Source organism: Carcharodon carcharias, chromosome 3, assembly GCF_017639515.1.
Source record: "Carcharodon carcharias isolate sCarCar2 chromosome 3, sCarCar2.pri, whole genome shotgun sequence".
NCBI classification, from domain to species: domain Eukaryota; kingdom Metazoa; phylum Chordata; class Chondrichthyes; order Lamniformes; family Lamnidae; genus Carcharodon; species Carcharodon carcharias.
This window is the reverse complement of record NC_054469.1, coordinates 144,639,114-144,660,735: the sequence shown is the minus strand read 5'-3', so window position 1 is coordinate 144,660,735 and position 21,622 is coordinate 144,639,114.

Sequence of the window (21,622 nt, the reverse complement as noted above, 5' to 3'; positions counted from 1 at the left end):
CTTTCAATTTTTTGTTATTAGTTAGGAATCTTTATGTGAAAAATAAGAGAGGCTGTGTTTCCCTTGAGAAAACAGGCAAAGAAAATTATACAACTGACTCAGGGATGCGAGACAAAACAGTGAAACATGCCTTGAAAGAAAGAAACATTGGATCCAATAGTAGTTGTCTGACATGATCTCTGCACTTCACAATTGGGAAAAAAAGGCTCACATATTTCTATGCATCAATCTATAGTAAAATCTAACTAAAAAGGCTACTCCAGAAATTTCAAAATCAGTTATGCATAATTACAAATCAATCCCCGCATAAGATTTAATATTTTGGACGGAATCTGGTTGCTACCCATCTTCCAGCTAATCACATTCCAAGGGTTAAGGTTTGGGGGTACTTCTACACCTCGTTACGCTGAACAGGCTGTCTGGAGGTGGTTCTGGGGCTACCATGGAGATTTTCCCTGAAGAACTCCCAATAGGCCCTGCAGGAATTATACCTGGTCCCAGAAAGATCAAGTACAGCTGAGATCCATGACCACTGCTGAAGAATGGCCAAGGCATTCAGTTTAGAAATTTTAACAAGCTCAAGCAGCTTTGTCAAGATCTAGGCCTCTGGTTCTCCTTTTTCAAGCAGCATGGTGCTACTCTAACTTCTACTGTTTCACCAGAATGGGTGTCTGCCTGCTTCCTTAACTGACCTCATCCCTGAGATTTGGGATGGTATCATTGGCAGGTGAAAAAACTGGGCTGAGTACTGCCCTGTCACACTTCTGTGGGTTGTATTGAATATAGGAAGGTGCTGTCTGAGATCCTGGGTCACTGGTGGAGGTCTGCACACAGCAAACTACATCTTAGAAAATCAAGCATGCTTTGCCTATGATGTTTTATCCATTAATGTTAATGGATGGAAACCTGTGGGCGATGCACCTGCAATGTTATGGCTCTCTCTGAGAAATGGAAGAAGAATCTCAGTACATTCCTTATGCTTATTTGAACGTCATGTTCTCTTGGTTATGGTTATCTGAGACATCACATAATACTGCTTGGAGTGATAACAATTTCCCTCTTGTTTAGATTTTAAAGGCAAGTTCATTGACAGTGCAAGACAGTTCACTCAGTATAATGCACTTAACTACTCATTTAGGGCCCTAATTGTAGAGCTTTATTCTGAGTGCATGGTCCCATAATAGCCTAGGGATTTTGAAAGCAAAAAAGAAATAAAAGCTTCAAAATTGTAAATGATATGATACCAGAAGGTTTTGGGGGATACTGGGACAAGCAGGAAAGGGAAGGCAACCGGGGAATTGTATTAATAGCTCCACATCAGTTACTGCTACTACTGGCATTTTCTTTTGCAAACTTGGATACTGAATATTCATGCATATATTTGGGTGAGTGTTTTCAATTGTAATGATAATGAAGGAAATGTGCCATCTGACATTTTTCCTTCATTCAGGCTTTAGCAATGCTGGGCACCATGAACACTAATGCATTCTGATATCCAGCACCCAATATTGCTTTAGAGGAGGAGGAAAGCTTTAAACTCAAGTAGATAGTAAATTGAGTGTCAATAATTGTTGGACAGCTATTTGTAATAAATCATTGCACTAAATGTAAAACTTATATAAGGGAGGTGTTCTAATTACAGACCTGGCTTAAATTGCATCATGAATTCCTTTGGCATCCATGTGATAGCTGAGGTCAATCTGATTTTCAAACACAACCCAGCCAATTTTTGGACAACAGTTTTATTCATTTTTGTTTTCTGCACATGCTTTTCTAGTTATTTCTGTGCTTATCCCGCATAAATATTGCCTTATATTGTAGAAAGTTAGAAAGTTACATTGTAGTTATTGTAGCTCATATGAGTTGAGCCCTTGGTTAAAAGATGTCACTCCATGATGAACTCTAATTATATAGTTAAATGTTGCATGTAATTTCATTAATCTTGTGTAACTTTACTATAATGAAGTCAAGGTTGCAAACTAATAATGAAAGACATGTGATGTCAAATATTCTTGTAAAGAATTGTTAATTTTATTAGCAACTACAATCTCCTTTCTAACATCACTGGGACTAGTTATTTCATATTAATATTAGAATATATTCAATCTACAATGATAAAATATTTCATGTACCATGAATGACAGTTGTATTTTGTTCTCCAGTGGGCAACTGGCTTAAGGTATAGCTTAGTGTGGCCTCCTGTGGTTTAATTTCCATGATTTGATTTAGATAGGAATACTAACTTTCCATGTTAGATTTTCTGAATAGCATTGAGAAAGATGGAAGATTGCAGCTTTAATTCCCAGTTTGTGCAATGTGAAAGGAAAGGTTCAACAAAATTTGTGTGCACTTAGCAAGTAATGAGAGCAACCAGAGGAGAATCCCAGGAAGAAAAGGGACCATTAGCATTAAGAAGAGGGTGAGTTCTTGAAAGCTTGGAGAAGTTAATGCAGCTAAGGTGATGTCACTATCAACTGAACAAGATAAATGTTTTCTAAAATATTCTCCAACACATTATATAACATGCTCATGGAAATTTACAGATTATAAAACATGGAGAATGATGGTTCCATCCTGATGAACGCTTAAAGAGGAAAAGAGCTTCCCCAACACTGAGCTGAGGAACCACTTTTTATTGAAAGCAACTTGACAAACAGGAGCTTCATCATCTCACCCAGGGAATGTTCTTCAGAAAATCATACCCACCCACTACTTCACAAGCCGCATTCCTGGCAGTGCCTGGGAACAGGTCTGAGTTGTTTAACTGCTTTTTGTATTTTTGCTGTGAAAATAAAAGCATAGAATATGTGAAAATAATTGTGGGAAGATGATGGTGTGGGGGTAATGTCACGGGGTCAATAATTCAGAGACCCAGGTTAATGCCCTGGTGACATTGGTTCAAATCCCACTACGGAAGCTAGTGGAATTTAAACTCAATTAATACATCTGGAATTGGAAGCTAGTCTCAGTAATGCTGACCATGGCAATATCATCAATTGTTGTAAAAACCCATCTGGTTCAATAATGTCCCTTTAGGGAAGGAAACCTGCCATCCTTGGTCTGGCCTTCACGTGAGTCCAGATCCACAGCAATGTGGTTGACTCTTAACTCCCCTCTGTAATTGTCGGGAGGGTGTTAGTAACAGAATGGTAACACTTTAAGAAGCCTTTGTAGTCTTCCATAGGTTAGCTGTAAGTCTTTATTAACAAGTAGAACTATTTACACATGTGCAGTAAAGGATACATGCTAGGAGCTATCTCCATGCTTTTGTCTTTACCAGTCTCTGCTCAACACCACACTGATGTCTGGTTCATGTGCCTTCTTACATCACTGTGTGGGCAGTACTGTACTCAGTCCCACATTAACCCAGTATGTGCCAGATCCTTATTTAACAGTAATAGCCTAGCAGTTCAAGTGACATTTAGGTCAAATGCTGGCCCTGCTAGTGACAGCCATATCCCACAAAAGAATAAGAAAAAAAAATCGGTCTTGTCATAATCTAGTCTGGAATGTAAACACTGGTCAGCAAATAATGGAGCAAAGGGTTTAGTGGAAAGAAGGGACTGCTGTTCTGGGAGGAGACCCAGCAATGGAAAATTATAGGGGGCAATAGCCATCTCAGGGGATAAAGGAGACATGGCAATTTGGGGGATCAGGGAATCTGGAAAGGCTGTAACAAGGAACCATCAGGCAACCAGTTTTTTCTTGTAGGCCTGGGGTGGTTAGTGCTGTGGAGAACAGAAGTAGTTCAGGAGACAAGTTAAAAGGACTCTTTGGCAGGTCAGCATATGTTAAGCTTTTTAAACATGATAGGTTTGTTTTACAGGCAGGTGCAATGGGAAAACGGTGTATATGATAATGTGATTGTGGAGTATAGATTAAATAAATGTGGGGTTTAGAGGAAGTGTGATCGTATATAAGACATAAGTAAGAGCAGATAAATAGTTTGTGTGAAATTGCCAACAGATTTAAATGAATTAGGTTTGACCTGTAGTAATCTGAGAATGCAAGTCTTGAAAAATATAAGAAAAATAAATAAGGAGGGCAGTGGCAGAGAGAATGAAAAAGAAATAGCAGTTGTGGTGGGTCAAAAGGGAACAGATGAAGGGTTGTAGATACATATAAACAAATAAATGTCCAAGCTCAGATCTTGCTGGAAATAAATAAATGTGTAAAAATGAATCTGATTAAATGCTAGAAATGACAAGCAGCTCTTGGAGCTGCATTGATGAGACTAAACGAGCAGGGATGGTTCTCATTGGAAATAAAAAGTTGACGGAGCTAACCTGTGAGGGAAGAATTACATGTTAAAATTTAAAGTTATGAAGATGGAAAGAGCCAAAGGAAGAAAACTAAGTGCCAAAAACTGCTGAAAGAGCTCGGGGAGTGTTGGGGGTGCAGAGGGTGGGGATGGAATGTTGGAGTGTTCAGAGATGTACTCAGATGTAATGACACAGGCTTAAATTTTTGACTGGCTCAGATTTCCTAGGCAATTCTGAGCCTTGGACACATCAAACATATATTTCTCTGTTATTTTAATGGAAGTGTCACGCACTGCAATCGCAAGGCAAAGGCGATTTAGATCCTTTAAATGAATGGGCAAAGCCAAGGCAGGTGAATTTTAAAGAACTTAAATGTAAGGTAAGGCATATTAGAATATAATTATGAAACATGTGTTTTGGCATTAGGCTATAGGTTGAAACAAGTTATTCTAAATGTGCACAGATCGTTTATGTGACTGGATTTCGAATACTGTGTGCAATTTTAGGAATTCTGTGGGGAAAAGGGCATTGCTGCACTGGATAATTCGAAGACTCGGGCTTTGAAAAGAAAAGATACAGCTGAATTTGTATTCATTAGAAAATAGAAGGCATGATCAAGGCCTTAAGAATCTATAGCCATTTCATCGGCCAGCCAGAACAACTTCAGTTGAAATTATAGTAGAAATGAGTCCTGCACCTAGATACTCTGAATCCTGGCCTTCTGCCCCAGTTTCAGGGATGGCCTGTAGATTGTGTCATCTTTGCCCAGCTGTGTTGGGCCATCATCATTAATAGCGCTACAGTTAAGGGTAAAGGACTCCTTACAGGCTCTTCTCCCATAACCTTTGACCCGTTTATAGATCAAAAATCTGTCTAAGTAAGCCTAAGATGGCCCTAGTGGGGTTGGGGTGGGGGGAAGGGATCAAAATAGGCTAAAGAGTGGACAATAAACAATGGATGAAAATAAATTTTAAAAGTAATAATAGAAATAGGTGGGGAAAGAAAAAAATATATATATAAAAAAAATATAATAATTATTAGAAAAATGGGGATCAAAAAGGGGGTGAGGATGGAGGAGAGAGTTCCTGATCTGAAGTTGTTGAACTGAATGTTAAGTCCGGAAGGCTCTAAAGTGCCTAGTCGGAAGATGAGGTGCTGTTCCTCCAGTTTGTGTTGAGCTTCACTGGAGCAATGCAGCAGGCCAAGGGCGGACATGTGGGTATGAGAGCAGGGTGGTGCGTTGAAATGGCAAGTGACAGCAAGGTCTGGGTCATGCCTGCAGACAGACTGAAGGTGCTCAACAAAGCGGTCACCCAGTCTGCGTTTGGTCTCTCCAATGTAGAAGAGACCGCATTGGGAGCAGCAAATGCAGTAGACTAAATTGAGGGAAGTGCAAATGAAATGCTGTTTCACTTGAAAGGAATGTTTGGGCCTTTGGACAGTGAGAACGAGGGCAGTAAAGGGGCATGTGTTGCACCTTCTGCGGTTGATTGGGAAGTTGCTGTGGGAGGGGTTTGAGGTGTAGGGAATGATGGAGGAGTGGACCAGGGTGTCGACAGGGAGGGTGAAGGGAAGATGTGTTTGGTAGTGGCATCATGCTGGAGTTGGTGGAAATGGCGGAGGATGATCCTTTGAATGCGGAGGCTGGTGGGGTGATAAGTGAGGACAAGGGGGACCCTAGCGTGGTTCTGGGAGGAAGAGGAAGATGTGAGGATGGATGCGTGGGAGATGAGCTGGACACAGTTGAGGGCCCTGTCAACCATTGTGGGTGGAAAACATCGATTAAGGAAGAAGGAAGGCATGTCAGAAGAACTATTTTGGAAAGTGACATCATTGGAATAGATGTGATGGATGCGAGGGAACTTAGAGAATGGGATGGAGTCCTTACAGGAAGCAGGGTGTGAAGAGCTGTAGTCAAGATAGCTGTGGGAGTCGGTCGGCTTGTGGTGAATATTGGTGGATAGTCTATCACCAGAAATTGAGACAGAGAGGTCAAGGAAGGGAAGGGAAGTGTCAGTGATGGACCATGTGAAAGTGATGGAGGGGTGGAAATTGGAAGCAAAATTAATACATTTTTTCAGGTCCAGATGAGAGCATGAAGCAGCACCGAAGTACTCATCGGGCAAAGAGTTGTGTGAGGGGGCCTGAGTAGGACTGGAACAAGGAATGTTCCACATGCCCCATAAAGAGACAGGCATAACTGGGGCCAATGTGGGTACCAATGGCCAAATCTTTAATTTGGAGGAAGTGAGACAAGTTTAAGGAGAAATTGTTCAGTGAGAGAACAAGTTCAGCCAGACAGAGGAGAATAGTGGTGGATGGGGATTGTTCGGACCTCTGTTCAAGGAAGAAGTGGAGAGCCCTCAGACCATCCCGGTGGGGGATGGACGTATAGAGGGATTGGACATCCATGATGAAGAGGAGGCGGTTGGGGCCAGAGAACTGGAAATTGTTGATATGATGTAGGGCGTCAGAGGAATCGTGGATGTAAGTGGGAAGAGACTGGACAAGGGGAGAGAGAATGGAGTCAAGATAGGAAGAAATTAGTTGCATTGGGCAGGAACAGGCTGACATGATCGGTCTACTGGGACAATCCTGTTTTTGGATTTTGGATAGGAGGTAGAAGCGGGCTGACCGAGGTTGGGAGACTATGAGGCTGAAAGCTGTGGAGGGAAGATCTCCAGGGGAAATGAGGTCAGTGACAGTCCTGGAAACAATGGCTTGATGTTCAGTGGTGGGGTCTTGGTCCAGGGGGATGTAGGAGGAAGCGCCTACAAGTTGGCGCTTAGCCTCTGCGAGGTAGAGGCCAATATGCCAGACAGCAACATCACCACCCTTGTCAGCAGGTTTGATGACAAAGTCAGGGTTGGACCTGAGAGAACCGAATGCAGCAAGTTCAGAGGGCAGGGGTGGAGAGTCCTGGATGGGTTTTGGTGTCAATGAGTTGTTGGAGCTTGCATTCCTTTGCACCTGAAAGAAAGAGACAAAGTTTCTTGTTAAGGCATCATATTAGACAAAGAATAAAATGAAACTGGGGGCAAAGACAGCTTAGAGATAGGGTGAGTTGGTGCTGCTGGAGGGAGAGGTCGAGTATGTTCACATAGCGGCGCATGGCACTGAGTGTGCATCTCAGGATGTGACGAGAACAGCAGTCTGAGAAGCGTTGTATTCCCCGGAGATACCTGTAATCCTGGATAGGTTTGAAACATGAGGGATGGAACCTCAGTTGGAATCCACGTGGGGTAAGTTGGAGACAGAGACAGTCACTGAGGATGGAAATATGGCTGTGAAAGTGAGTTTTTGTAAACACCTTGTCAGACATCAGGTGAACAGGGCAAAAGAGATAAGCAGAAATCCTGTTGGAGAGAAAAGCAGTACTCCTTCAAGGTAGGCATTCCTGGCAGAGAAGTGGCAGTCAATTAAACACTAAGATAAAAGCAAAATACTGCGGATGCTGGAAATCTGAAACAAAAACAAAAGTTGCTGGAAAAACTCAGCAGGCCTGACAGCATCTGTGGAGAGGAAAACAGAGTGAACGTTTTGAGTCCGTATGACTCTTCATCAGAATTAAAGAGAAATAGGAATGTGGTGAAATATAAGCTGTTTAAGGGGGATGGGGCAGGTGGAGCTGGATAGAGCGCCAGTGATAGGTGGAGGCAAAGGAGAGATTGCCAAAAATGTCATAGAGAAAAGGTCTAAGGGGTGTTGACAGTGGTGATATTAGCTAAAGGATGTGCTAATGGTGACATTAAGGGTAGAAAGCAGGATGAGCAAGTGACAGATGGCCCTAGTGGGGGCGGGATGGGGGGAAGGGATCGAAATAGACTAAAAGGTGAAGATAAAACAATGGATGGAAATAAATTTTAAAAATACTAATAGAAATAGGTGGGGAAAGAAAAAAAAATATATAAAAAAATATATAATAATTATTGGAAAAAAAGGGGATCAAAAAGGGGTGAGTATGGAGGAGAGAGGTCATGATCTGCAGTTGTTGAACTCAATGTTAAGTCCGGAAGATTGTAAGGTGCCTAATCGGAAGATGAGGTGCTGTTCCTCCAGTTTGCGTTGAGCTTCACTGGAACATTGCAGCAGGGCAAAACTGCACAGTAGTCTCAGTATTCTCACCAATGCACTAGCTGTACATTTACAGCAAGATGGTCCCACATTCATACTCCATCCCCTTACAATAGAGGCTAACATTCCATTTTCCTTCATAATTACTTGATGTAACTGTATGCTAACTTTTTATTTCCATCCATTGTTTTATCTCCACCTTTTAGCCTATATTGATCCCTTCCCCCCACCCCAACCCCACTAGGGCCATCTGTCACTTGCTTATCCTGCTTTCTACCCTTAATGTCACCATTAACACATCCTTCTGTATTCTGTCTTTCTCCAGCTAAAAAACATGACGCTTTTCCACTCTTCCCACCAAGGTCAACAACCTCACATTTTCCCACAAAATACTCCATTGGCCAAATTTTTGATCATTCACTTAACCCATCTATATCCCTTTGCAGACCCTGAGCAGAATCTTGTGGAGGCAATGGTACACTCGAGACCCCAGCATTGCCTCTTTTTGAAAAGGCCTGCTGCACCTTGTGCCACTCAGCCACTCAACAGGCCAGCAGTGGTTGGCCTTCCCCCAGGATCAAGGACACTGGGAGCGGAAGTCCTGCTCACCAAGACCTGCCTTCTAATTTGAGACCAACAGCTCTTCTGTGCTCAGCAGCATCACCGGGGAGGTGGAAGCTGCTGCTGGTATTACAACTACCTGAGGCCTCTGATTGAGGAGGGATTCAGGCACAGGGGTATGATGGCGGGACAGGGTTCACGGGGGAGGGAGTTGGTTGGCGGCAATTTCAGGGGGGTGGCTCTCAGCTGACACCACCTTCTCTCATGTTGGGTCCCTTGATTGGGCACTGGGTGTCTTTGAACAAGAGACCCAAACCACCATCCCACCAAGAGCTAGCAAGCAAGCTTACCAGGGTTGTGCTCTCCCCACATGGCAAGTCCCCTGCTCACCTTGGATTAATACCAGTGGCAGTGGGATGAGGCCCTTAAGTGGGCATTAATTGCCCACCCATGGACCTCAATTGGTGGCAGAGTGGGAAGGCCATCCACGAGTCTTCCCACCACAGACTTAATTGGTTTGGAGGTGGAAAGGTGGCAGGGTCCCCAACTGCCACACTCTTACCTGATTGAATGCCTCCACCACCAAACTCACGAGGGTGAGGGCATAGGATTCAGCACTTTGTGTCCTCCTCACAACTTGCTTTCTCACGATGCACTTGATCTCTTCATCCATGTCATTAGTATAGATTGTAAATAGTTGAGGTCCCAGCACCCATTCCATTAGTTACAGTTTGCCATCCTGAAAATGACCTATTTGTCCCGAACCTGTTTCCTGTTAGTTAGCCAATCCCTATCAATGCTAACATATTACCACCAATACAGTGAGGTCTCATCTTGTGCAGTAACTTTTTATGTGGACCTTGTTGAATGCCTTTTGGAAATCCAAATACACCAGATCTACTGGATCCCCTTTATCCACCCTGCTTGTTATGTCCCAAAAGAACCTGAATAAATTTGGCAATCATGATTTTCCTTTCCTAAAACCAAGTTGACTTTTCTGATTTTATTTTGATTTTTTAAAATAGCCTGTTACTACTTCCTTAATAGTGGATTCCAGCATTTTTCCAATGACAGATGTTTTGTTAATTAGCCTATATTTTCTTGCTTTCTGTCTCCCAGCATTTAAACTGACCCCACCGCCTCCAAGAACCTGCATAGTGACTGGAAAATCCCAGCCAACCCCCTTTAATTGGCCTTAAGTGGCCATTAACCACATGGATCAGCCACTGTATGTGGACATGTGGGGCAGAATTTTCTGGTTGGCATGCGGGGGCGGGCCCGACAATGACGCACGATAACGTCGGCCATGCATCCCAACATCATCGCACACCATCACGATAGTTGGCATGCGGGCGCGCGCCCACCGAAATGTAAACGACCTATCAAAGCCATTAAGTAATCATTGAGCCACTTGAGAATGTTTCCCATCCAACCTTAAGGTTGGCGGGCAGGCAGAAAGCCCAAGCGGTCTTTGCGTTTTTCAGGAAACCTCATGCACAAGAAGGATGAGGTTTCCTGAAGCTTTTATTGAATAAATAAATTAACTTTCATAAATATAAAAACATGTCCCCACTCATGTGACACAGTCACATGAGGGGACATGTTTAAATAAATTTTTACATCATTTCTTTAATTATTTTAACGTCCATTGAATTTCCCTGAGGCAGCTCCGCATGCATGCGAAAGAGCGCTAGCCCCGAATCCCCCTCCTCCCCCCAGCCGCACAGGTAGCGCTGAATGTTACCGGCCACCTAATATGCTGGGTGGACCTTAATAGGCCTGCCCGCGTAAATTGGTGGCGCGGAGCCGATCGTGGGCGATGATCGGCTCCGCGCCTGCCCCCACCCTAGCCCTCTCCTGCCCAGCCCGCCCAACATAGGAAAATTCCTGGCCGTGGTCTTGTCAACACCCTTCACCCTGCTTCTGAGAAAATGGCTTGGTGGCACAGGATGGAGCTGTGGAACTGGACCACAGGCAGGTGGCGCTATTTTAGGGCTCTCCCACCTCCACTTCCGGGTCTTTCAAGGCCTAAAAATCACCCCATGGGCTCTGGGGTGGAGTGAAATTCAAGTTCAGTGTGAAGTGGCAAAATAGCAGACATAGATCAGCCACCCATGATGGACACTTGCCTGATTTTCCTTTACATTGAAATTAAAATGAGCATACTCAGGCGAGACTAGATATACAAAACTTTCTCCTCCCACATGATGGTGGACGTGTGAAACAAAGTCTTAATAAAAGATGCTACTGAATATAACTACCATAAGAAAGTGCTAGATCAATATCAAATTACATTGAATGATACAGCAATTTAGTAAGGCCTGAGCTGGTCACACACTCCTTGTGTCATAATGCTTCTGGTGTTGCTATGATGGGGTGTATGCTGAAAGACTAGTTAGGCAGGGCTGATTATTATAGGTGGGAAGATGGATTGGAGTTCTGGAATGTTGCTTGAATACCTTTGGAGATCACTGAATACTAACCGAGAACTATCCCTCAAATTAATAATTAAATTGGGAAAGATTTGTTGATATAGAATAGGCTATACATGGTCTGTAGTAGGGGTGGGCTTGATAGACCATAAGACTTCTCTCATTCCATGCTCTGTTATCTTTTTCTGAAATTTCCACATTTCCTCCAATATACATTAATGGCCATTGTCTCTTCAATCACAAATCTTACCAGGTGTTCAGTGATTTTCTCATATTCAGGAAAACACCGTCATCTGTATCACAGCTCATTGACTTAACTGTGTGGTGACATTGACTTGTGCATGGGGTGAGGCAGAGAAAGGTTGGTCACAGGCTTCAACTGCAGCTCTTTCTGATACTTAATTTTGCCTATTGCTGATCTGTCTTGGATGTCTAGTCACTGGTGATCTTCCAAAGCAATGATTCTGAATATTGTACAAATCAAGTCCATTAATTTTAATGAGTGTTTTGTGACTCACATAGCCAGGGAAATTAGTTGCAATTGCTTTATGAGGCAATTTTGTCACATGACATTCTACCTGGAAAAGTAGGATCATTATTTCTGCTGCTACCTTGCTCATTGAGTGCCATCAAATCTGACACTATTGTTGTCAATTCACATGTTTTAAACACTGCAGCGCAATAATACTGCAATTTTACTTCTATCTATTCATATTTGGACCTGTCCCTACTTTTGTAATAAAGTATTTCAGGAATATGTAGACTGTTGGCAAGTACAGAATACATATTCAGTGAGATCCATAAGACTTTTCGTTACTTGGCCTGAGCCGCTTGGTGGAAGCTTACGCATAAAACTAATGTGGATAGTTTCTAATCACTCTGAGACATTAATGGGCCCCATTTATTTGTGTGGTTGTCATTTAGCCCCAAAAGAGCAGTCAGAATTTTTCACATCAATTTAAGCCAGTCTGTTGGCATCTGTTGACTTCACCAAGTCATCAAGTGACAATACATTTTGAAGTTAATCGTGTGCAGCCGTGCTGCAGTGCATGACGATGTCTAGCAGTGCAACAGTGGGGCTCTCTGAACATAGCTCTTAGCAAGAGCTGACTTAACTTGTTAATTAAAACATTATTGCTATCAAGTGTTCATTTTTCATGTGATACTGAAGTGTCAACATGTTTGCATAGTTAACCTTGCCACTGCTCAGACACACATTGGAAGATTTGCCTTTCTTTTATTTCTAATCAGATATCCCATGGGAATGTAGCCTTTATCTAAAGTGGTATCCACTGCTTGCATATACACCTCCTGCTTTCGAGATGTCTTGATTTCACCAACAAAGCTCCAACTGACAAAGCTGTTATTTGAGTAAATTCAGCTTTCTCAATTGAACCTAGAATGCGAATACAAAACAAACAGGGAATGAACCGTCGGTTACCTATCTTGATAATTGCACGGTCACATCAATTGCTACAACACTGCAAAATTCAAAGATTTCAGTACCTGCCAGAGAACCTGTTCCCCGGTGCATCTCATCAAGATCCCTTTATCCCCCAGCGCCTCCCCTCTATAATCTCTCCGCTTCCCAGTGTGCCTCCTCTATATCCCTCTGCTCGCCAGTGTGTCCTTTCTATATCCCTCTGCTTCCCAGTGCCTCTATAATCCCTCTGCTTCCCACTGTGTCCTCTCTCTACCCCTCTGCTTCCCAGTGTGTCCATGTCCCTTTGTTCCCAGTGTATCCCCTCTAAATTCCTCTGTTCTCCACCAAGTTCCCTCTATAAGACTCTGCTCTCCATCGTGTTCCCTCTAAGTTCTTCTGCTGTCCAGTACTTCCCCTCTGTATCCCTCTGCTTCTCATTCTCCCTACTACATCCCTCTGCTTCTCAGTGTTTCCCCTCTATATCCCACGATTCCCCATTATGTCCTCTCTATATCCCACTGTTCCCTAGTATGTTCCCTCTTTATCCCGCTATTCCCTAATATGCTCCCTCTATATCCCACTGTTCGCCAGTGTGCCCTTCTGTTCCACAATAGATTTTCACCTTCATCACATGATGCTTTGTGAGAATTGGTGAAAAGAGCTATCTTTCGATTTTATACAATACTTTCCCACCTGACCTGGCCAGCTGCAATTTGAACTAAAAGCAACTCTAAGAGGTAAGGCCTCTGTTCAAAGCCAGGTTGCTGTTAAATGCACGGATGGGGTTATGGTGACATTGTGCTGGCTTCCTGCTGGTGACAGAAACCAGGGCCTGCAGAGGCCAAGTGAAGTAAACTTTTTTATGGTTCCTTCGGTGCCACGAGGAGGAAAGGGCTCCGTCAAGCAAATAACTCCAAAGTTTACCATGTGGCTTGGCAAACTTGTTGGTCCTTCATCTCAGTCAGGAGGGCATCTAAGTTTGGGTGCCTAGTGATAGTGAATACTCTAATATCAAATGCTCTTGACTTGGGTTGAGAAGGATACTGAGCAGCATGAAATGGAGCCTGCTGCTTTTGGGAGGCCACAGCAGAGTTAGGGAGGCAGCTTTGTCATTCATTTGCCTTTTGTGTGTAGAGCGCAGTTTATGACTGGTAAGTTTTGTATTACGTTTTTACAGCCAGCCTTTGAATAACTAGAATTGTGGAAGCAGTCTAGTTTTAAAAAGGAGTTAAAGGTATTTGTCTGGAATTTTAAGGGCCCTCCATTGTGAGGTTAGTGGAAACCCCAGAAAAAGGGTATTAACGGTTGAAAGTATCCAATGAAAGGTCATCAACCTGAAACATTGGAGAATTTAGTTCCAGTGACCTGGGTCCACCCCCCATCCCCGCCCCTTCCCACACACCCTTGGTTGGGGAATTGGTGAAAGATCCATATTGCTTCTGCGTGGGAGACCCAATGCAATTTAAGTGCAGTCAGGCACTTAAATGGACAGCGTTGGACCTCCCAGGTGATTAAGGCCCATGGAGGGTGGCAATCCGGCCCCCAAGAGCTGCCACTGATCAGACAGGTTTGGTGGCTACTGCCATGAATACTCCACCCAGAGGATTGACTCTGGGCACATGGAGGGAAGTGAGTGGGGCAGGATGAGGGTCGCAGGGAGGGTAACTCCAGTGAAGGTGGGGGGAAGGGGGCGGCAGATGCAAAGGTAGTGAATGACTTTCAGCAGCTTCCCCTACCCCCTTCCTGATGCCGGGTCCCTCGATTGGGCATTGAGTGCCTGTTAATGAGGGATTCACCCTCCTTCCCCCCTCAACAATGAGCCACAGGCAAACACAAATAGAGTTTGCTGGACAGCCTTCAGGGGCCACAGGAGACCCATACAAGTCCAGTTAAGTCCCTGAGCCACCACAAAATTACGGCGGGTTTAGGGATAATTGACTTTAAGTGACTCATTTATGAGCCTAATTGGCATCTCGCTGCCCGTGGGCAGGATTCCTACATCGAGCCCTTCCCGCCCCTGACTAAATTGGAGACAGTTTTCCTCATGCTGGCAATCAGATACAGGTACTCCTGTCCAATACTACTGGCACCTCTGCCACAATGCCTGCTCTCACAGACTCCACTTGATTCAGCCCATTGACTCCGTATCTCTCTCCACTGATGCTCCCTGACTTACTGAGTGTTACCGGCACCTACAGGCCAGAATTTTATGTTCTCCACCAGCGGATTTTCAGATGGGGAGTGGGTGGGGAGCGTGAAATTGCAGGGACAGGATTCTCTCTGTGTTTCCACCTGCCCCGACCACACAGCAATTTTGCGCTGAGGCAGGAAAGGCCTGAAGTTATTGGCTACTTGAGTGCCGTTTCCCACCCAGCCTCAATTTTTAGGCTTTTAGGCTGGTGGACAGATTGAACTGCCATGGAGGAACCCTGAAATACTACAAAGGTACATCCCAGGCAGGAACTGGGGTAGGGGGCACCTCCATCAGAAGCACCCTTCTGAAGTTGGGCACCACCGCCCCCCCAACCCTCATTAAGGTCCGGTGGCCTTCGAACATCCCTCTTCCCCGGCCTCTTCCCAAGACCCTGATTTCCCCCTCGCACCCACCATCCCCGCAGGCTTTCCCTACCCTCCCACCATGGGACCCCTTAAACTTACCTTCGTTTCCTGGACTTAGTTTCCAATATTTTCTTGAATGTCCTCTTCTGTCCACTGCAGCACAGATTGGCTGGCAGCTCTCTAGGGCAAAGCTTTCTCCTGAGTGAGGAGTGGAAATCCTGCCTGCAGCCAATTAGCGCTCGTTGGAGCATAAATTAGCTGTGGGGCAGTCAGCAGGGATGTGTTCCCCGCCCACTTTTCAGATGGTGGGAAACAAGACTCGCCATCCAAAAAATTCAGGCCACTGTTTTTAATTTATCTAAAAATGACTGGTTTTCTAAGATTTCTGTCAATCTTCTATCTCAGTTACTCTGGGAGATTGGTATCGGGAACTTCTTCCCTACACAGCGTACTCTCTTCAGTACTCAGTAAAACATGTTGTGTTCATAATTTTATCCCTTTAGAATTCTGATGGTGTTTTCCTTTTTACATGCGTGTACATATATCTGCTAACATTGAAAATATTCATATGGAGTTGTTTTATTGTAGGCTTGTGAGAGAGGCCCTCTCACAAGTCCTCATTTGAAAGTTAATGGGCAGAATTTTTGGCTCGGCTGGCGGGCATGTGCCCAACACAATCGGACGCGAAATCACATGAGATGATGTCAGGCAAGCGTCCCAGAGTTATCCCGCGCTCGCACGATATTTCGGTCGGTGACCCCTTGCAAAAGTCGGAAGCATGCCCACCAACAATTAAGAGGCCAATTAGGTTAATTAAAGGGACAATTGTCTCCAATTTTTCGCGGTCTCTCCAACCTTACAATTGGTAGATGGGCAAATTGCCAACGGACTTTGCATTTTTTATGAAACCTCATCCAAGGGCAGGACAAGGTTTCTGTTCCTAAACGAAAGAAAAAGAAAAATCTATGGACAGCATTTTTATCATGTATATATGCAGGTGTCTGATTGTGATGCTTGCACATTTTTTTCCTGATTTTAAACACTTTATTTAATGCTTTTCAGGTCTTCAGCTTCCTGAGGCAGCTCTCTGCCTTCAGGGAACTCTCTGTCAGAGCTCGCCCGCGCCCACCCTGATGTCAGCCCCTGCTGCCACCCCGGCAGCGCTGATCTTCTCAGCGCGTGTCTCCCACTGGCTGGCCATTAATTGGCCAGCCAGCCTGAAATCGCAGTCGGCAATCCGTTCCCCATAAGATCCCGGGCCAGCCAATCATGCCCACCCGTCAACCTAAAAATTCTGCTCAATGTTTCAGATCAATGACCTTTCACCAGGACTTTCATCAGGACTTGCTTGTAGTCTGTCAATAGCTTTTGGTGTTCCAACTGGTGCAGTCAATTTTTCCATGCATTTTTTTTGAACAAATGAGCACTTGGTTGCAATTTTAATAAGTCATAATTCTAAAGATTAAAGACGCTTATTTGCACATTCATGTTAATCATCAGTATAGTGATCAGATTTGCTGATCTTTATTGAATATACTGGTATTGTAAATATATTTTCAAATAAAACACAAATCAAACTTGTAGTCTCAGCATTTTGGATTTCAACAACTAACAATAACTGAATTCCCTCTGCATCTATGTCAAGGTGCTCAACACTATCGACGACAAAGCGGCCTGCATGATTGACACATTAAACAGTCACTCCCTCCACCAATAGAGCACAGTGGTAACAGTGTGTACCATTTACGAGATGCAATGCAACAACTCCCCAAGATCCTTCCGACAGCACCTTTCTAACTCATGCACTTTGCTACCTACAAGAACAAGAGAAGCAGAGCTAAAAGCAAAATACTGTGGATGCTGGTAGACTGGCCAGCAGACAGGAAGGAAAATATATATGTATCAACGTCAACCTGGCTACGTTATCAATTGTTTTTTTTAAATGGACAAAGGCTTTTCTCTGATTGGCTGTGACTCATACCAGAGGAATTTCTAACCTTCAGAAACCAGCAAGGACCTCATTATCTTTAAAGAGGTGCAAATCCCCTGTGACTACAGAAAATCAAATTCCAAGGAAATGCACCAACACCTTTACATTTCTAATGCAGAGCTGGCCAACGGAGATGGTATGTCTGCAAGGACTCCTCTATTAAACACCTCTCAAGATTTCAGACATGGGAAAATATGTCCTTAATCCAACACCCAGAAGAAGAAATGGGGGATATGTCACAAGACACCCCATCCCTCCCCCAAGCTGCTAGAATCTTTAATATTGCCACATAGAACTGAACACGGTCTACCATTTTGCCATCTAACAGGTAGCAGCAGAAAGAGCTCCATTCAGGTAAATTGCCTGGCCCTCATCTAAACTGTGTACTACTAGAATATTGAAACTCCTGTATGAGTGTCTATAAGACTCATTCATCGCTATGCGCCTCTTGCCATCGTGGAAATCCTCCCTTCTGGAAAGTTGGATCACCCTGCAACAGTTCCAGCCTGCTAACCTCTGAAGGAATACACCACTAGACTTTTGATTCTGGACTCTGGACTCACATGAAACCACAACTCTTATTTTTATCATGGTCTTACCCTGTACCCCCTTTCTTTCCCTTATCCGCCTTTTACTATATGAGTGCAAAAAGGGGTGGACGTTGCAAAACCGCTTTCCTGTGTCTTATGATTGTGTAAAATAAACAAGTTCTCTTGTTTTACCTTATCCTGTGTTTTCTATGAGGTTACTTATTAGAGGGTTGGATCACTTGAAACTGAAGGTTTGAGGAAAAATTGCCACGACTTATAAAGGGGGAAATCAGAAATCAGAAACACCTTCCTGTTTACGGACAGGTGGTGAGAGGAGAAATCAGGGCTTTTTAAATTAATCCCCCTCCCAACAGTAACCTGGAAATCTGACATAAAAATGAAGTGATGGAAAAACTCAGCAGGTCTGTGGAGAGAGAAACCAAGTTAATCTTTTGATCCCAATATGACTCTTCTTCGGAAGAGAAGCAGACACATAAGGATATCACCACTTGCAAGTTCCCACCCAAGCCACTCACATCCTGACTTGGAACTATATCACCGTCCCTTCACTGTCACTGGGGCCTGAACTTTCCGTTGCCGGGCACACACAATCAGTGGACCTGGTCGTAACTGACCCGCGACTGCAATTTCACAATGGCTGACCAATTAACAGCTGGCCAGGATGGGACGTGTCCTGAGAAAGGGGGCAGGAAGAGGGCGGGCACCATCATCACCTCGGGTCGTGGTGAGCACTTTCACTGGGCTCCCTGAAAGCAGACAGCTGCCTCAGGGAGCTGCAGACCTCCACATAATAAACAAATCAACAAAAATGCTGCAAAACATGTCCATACAGCACAATCAAGCATCTGAAAGCATAGCTCGTAAAAAAATCAGTCCCCAGTTATCTCTTTTTATTTCATTTCCCCACGGAGATTTCATCCCGCCCCGGATTGAGTTTTGACCAAAAATGTAAAGGCCGCCTGGCCGATTGGCCCGTCCACTAACCGTAAAAATGGACAGGCCACGAAAAATCACTTTCAATTGCCTCCTTAAACTTAATTGCCCGCTTAATTGTCAGCGAACATGCTTATGACTGCTGTGTGTGCCTGCCAACCTGAAGATTGCTCGCACGCGGGATGATGTCGGGACACTTGCCCAACATCATCTTGCGCTATTTTATTTCCGTTCGGGTCGGGCACATGCTCGCCCGCGAGGTGTAAAATTCTGCCCTGGGTCAAAGTCCTGGAACTCCCTTCCTAACAGCACTGTGGATGGACCTACAGTGGTTCAAAAAGGTGGCTCAAGAATTGGAAACAAATGCTGGCCTTGCCAGTGATGCTCACATCACATGAATTTGTATATGAGAAAAACCTATTAGCTATTCCTGCCAGTTTTCCTGAGCTAAAATTATTGCAGATAAAATATAAAGCCCTAGAAGTTGGTATGGGCCCAACTTCAAGCCCAGAGCCACCAGTGAGCACAGACCATGCATACTGAAACTGATGTGCAAGAACTGGTCCTCCTATGTCCTCAGGGCACAACTAGGCTGCTGGACAGATCTTGTCATGCCCCAAGAGGAAGTGCACTGATTCTGAAGAGGATGAAAGTCGGATACTGATGCTGAGTTCATGGTGAATATGTGGGTGGGGGTGAGGGAATAGATCTAAGGGCTGAGTGGCACAGGCCCACAGTTTCACTGGCAGCCCCCAGCAGTCCTTTTAAAAGCTGCTGGTTTGACTACTGTTCCACTCAGAAAACTATGCGTAGCAAACCTAATTTCCTAAAGGGGCTTTAAACAGGTGTTAAGACACCATTTGCTTAAGCAATTCGCCTAATTCCAGTTTCACGTGGGTGCCCAGGACAGCTACAGGCTACCCTAACTGATGGGCCTTGTAGTACATTCTAGGCATGGAATGAGAAATGCACACCATATGTCATAGTGGACCATTCAGCAGCCATTTTTCTAGTTTGAGACTTATAGGCAGAAGTTTCATCCCAGGACAGAGGCTGGTTTGGAGGCAGACATGCTGGCAATTTCTCACTACCAGCTGACTTGGTGGTGTGCTTATATGGTCTTGCCTCTGCCCTATTTTCTGGGAAATGACTTCCGGTGTTATGGTGGCTACTGGCCTGCGAGTGGCAGGGAGCCACTTAGGCCAATTAAAGTACCAATTGAGGGCCAAAATGGCTGGAGTCCATTGATTAAATAGTGGCAGTCATGATGGCAAGCCAGGAAGTGCAGAGGCACACCCTGCAAAGCGGCCAAGCATGGATATGCTGGTCTTTGAGGGTCATTGCTGCCCCTGCAGGCTATCCTATGGAGGGAGTTCTCCTCTGGAATATGGTCTGCAGCTGTGGCCACAGTATATTTGGCATCATCTTCAGAGAGTGTCTCCATCTTGAGGTGCCCTTGAGGTCCACCGCCTATGGCAGCAACGCTCACCTTCCCAGCTGCAGAGCCCGCTCACTATTCTTAATTGGTGGGGGGGGGGGCTCCCAGAGGCAGCTTCTTAATTGGCCATCTTCTTGAAAATCTCCAGGTTCCTGGCATAGCTGTGTCCATGTTCCTGACCGGCAATTCAGCCAGTGTCAGGATCAAGAGCCTGAAACCAAAACTCAGCCCATATCTGTCCCCTGTTAAAGGGTTGTGCAGGCATATCACCATCTTGATAGGGATGCCGTAGGATTGGTGATTGACCATGTATAGCCACAGTAATGATTCCTTGTGACTTGGGAAAGTCAGCAATCTAAGAAAATCTTCTGCTGTCTTTGCCGTATGCTACTGAAGTGTATGCAGGTGGTTTTGTAGTGAAATATGTCTTCAGTTACCTCCTTAGTGACATGGTGCATGGAAAAGTGTCACATTCCTTTGAAGTCCCTTTTAGTTGAAAGATTCAGTGACATGAAAGCTGAAGCATTAGTGACATTCACCGGCAACACAGTATGGATGATTGCTATCTCTGTAGATTTCCATGGACTACTTAGCACACCTCAATCACAGCTTTGTTGCTGATGCTAATTCTTACCCTGCACTGCTCCTCTGCTATGTCGAGTAGCTGATATGTTGCAGTAGGTGTGCTGCTTGTGGTAAATTGGTTTGCAAATTATGTCCTTTTTATGCCCTTCATATTTCCAGGCTGTTCTCACCTCCTCTATTTCTGATGACTGGCAATTGCTGCTACACCAATGACATACAAGAAAACTTCTCTAAAATGGTCACTTATGTCAATGTTGTGGTGCTGCTGCTTTTCATTCAGCTGACTAAAGCTTGGTTTGACCTGGAGTTCAAGATTCATTTTTCACTTATTCTCCTGGTGCATAATTCTGCATAAGTCTCTTAATAATTACTGGCCTTTAAAAATACAGTAACCAGTAAAAAACTGCTTTTCTGACTTCTTGTTAAAAGAATAAGGGGATGTATAGGCTATCCATTAAAAGTTTTGTATCTACTGTGCTTGTCTTGTGTCACATGTCACACTTCATGCCTCATGCTTCGTTTAAAATGCCAACAAGCCAGAACTGCACATTCTTAAAATAAAGTTTATATAAAGAGAAGGAACTTCAATTGTTTCCTGATGGTTTCTCTGACTTCTAGATGCCTGCTATCTCCTCAAATAGAAGAACTGAGTAGTTTCCAATTGGGAAAAATCTGCAAGAACAGGTTGTCTGTTCCTGACCTCAAGATGGACCAATTAAATCCACTTTGCTACAGGGAGTACATGGAATTACATAGTCCACTACACAGAAATAGGCCATTCAGTCCAGTTGCTCTATTTCTGTGTTATGCTCTG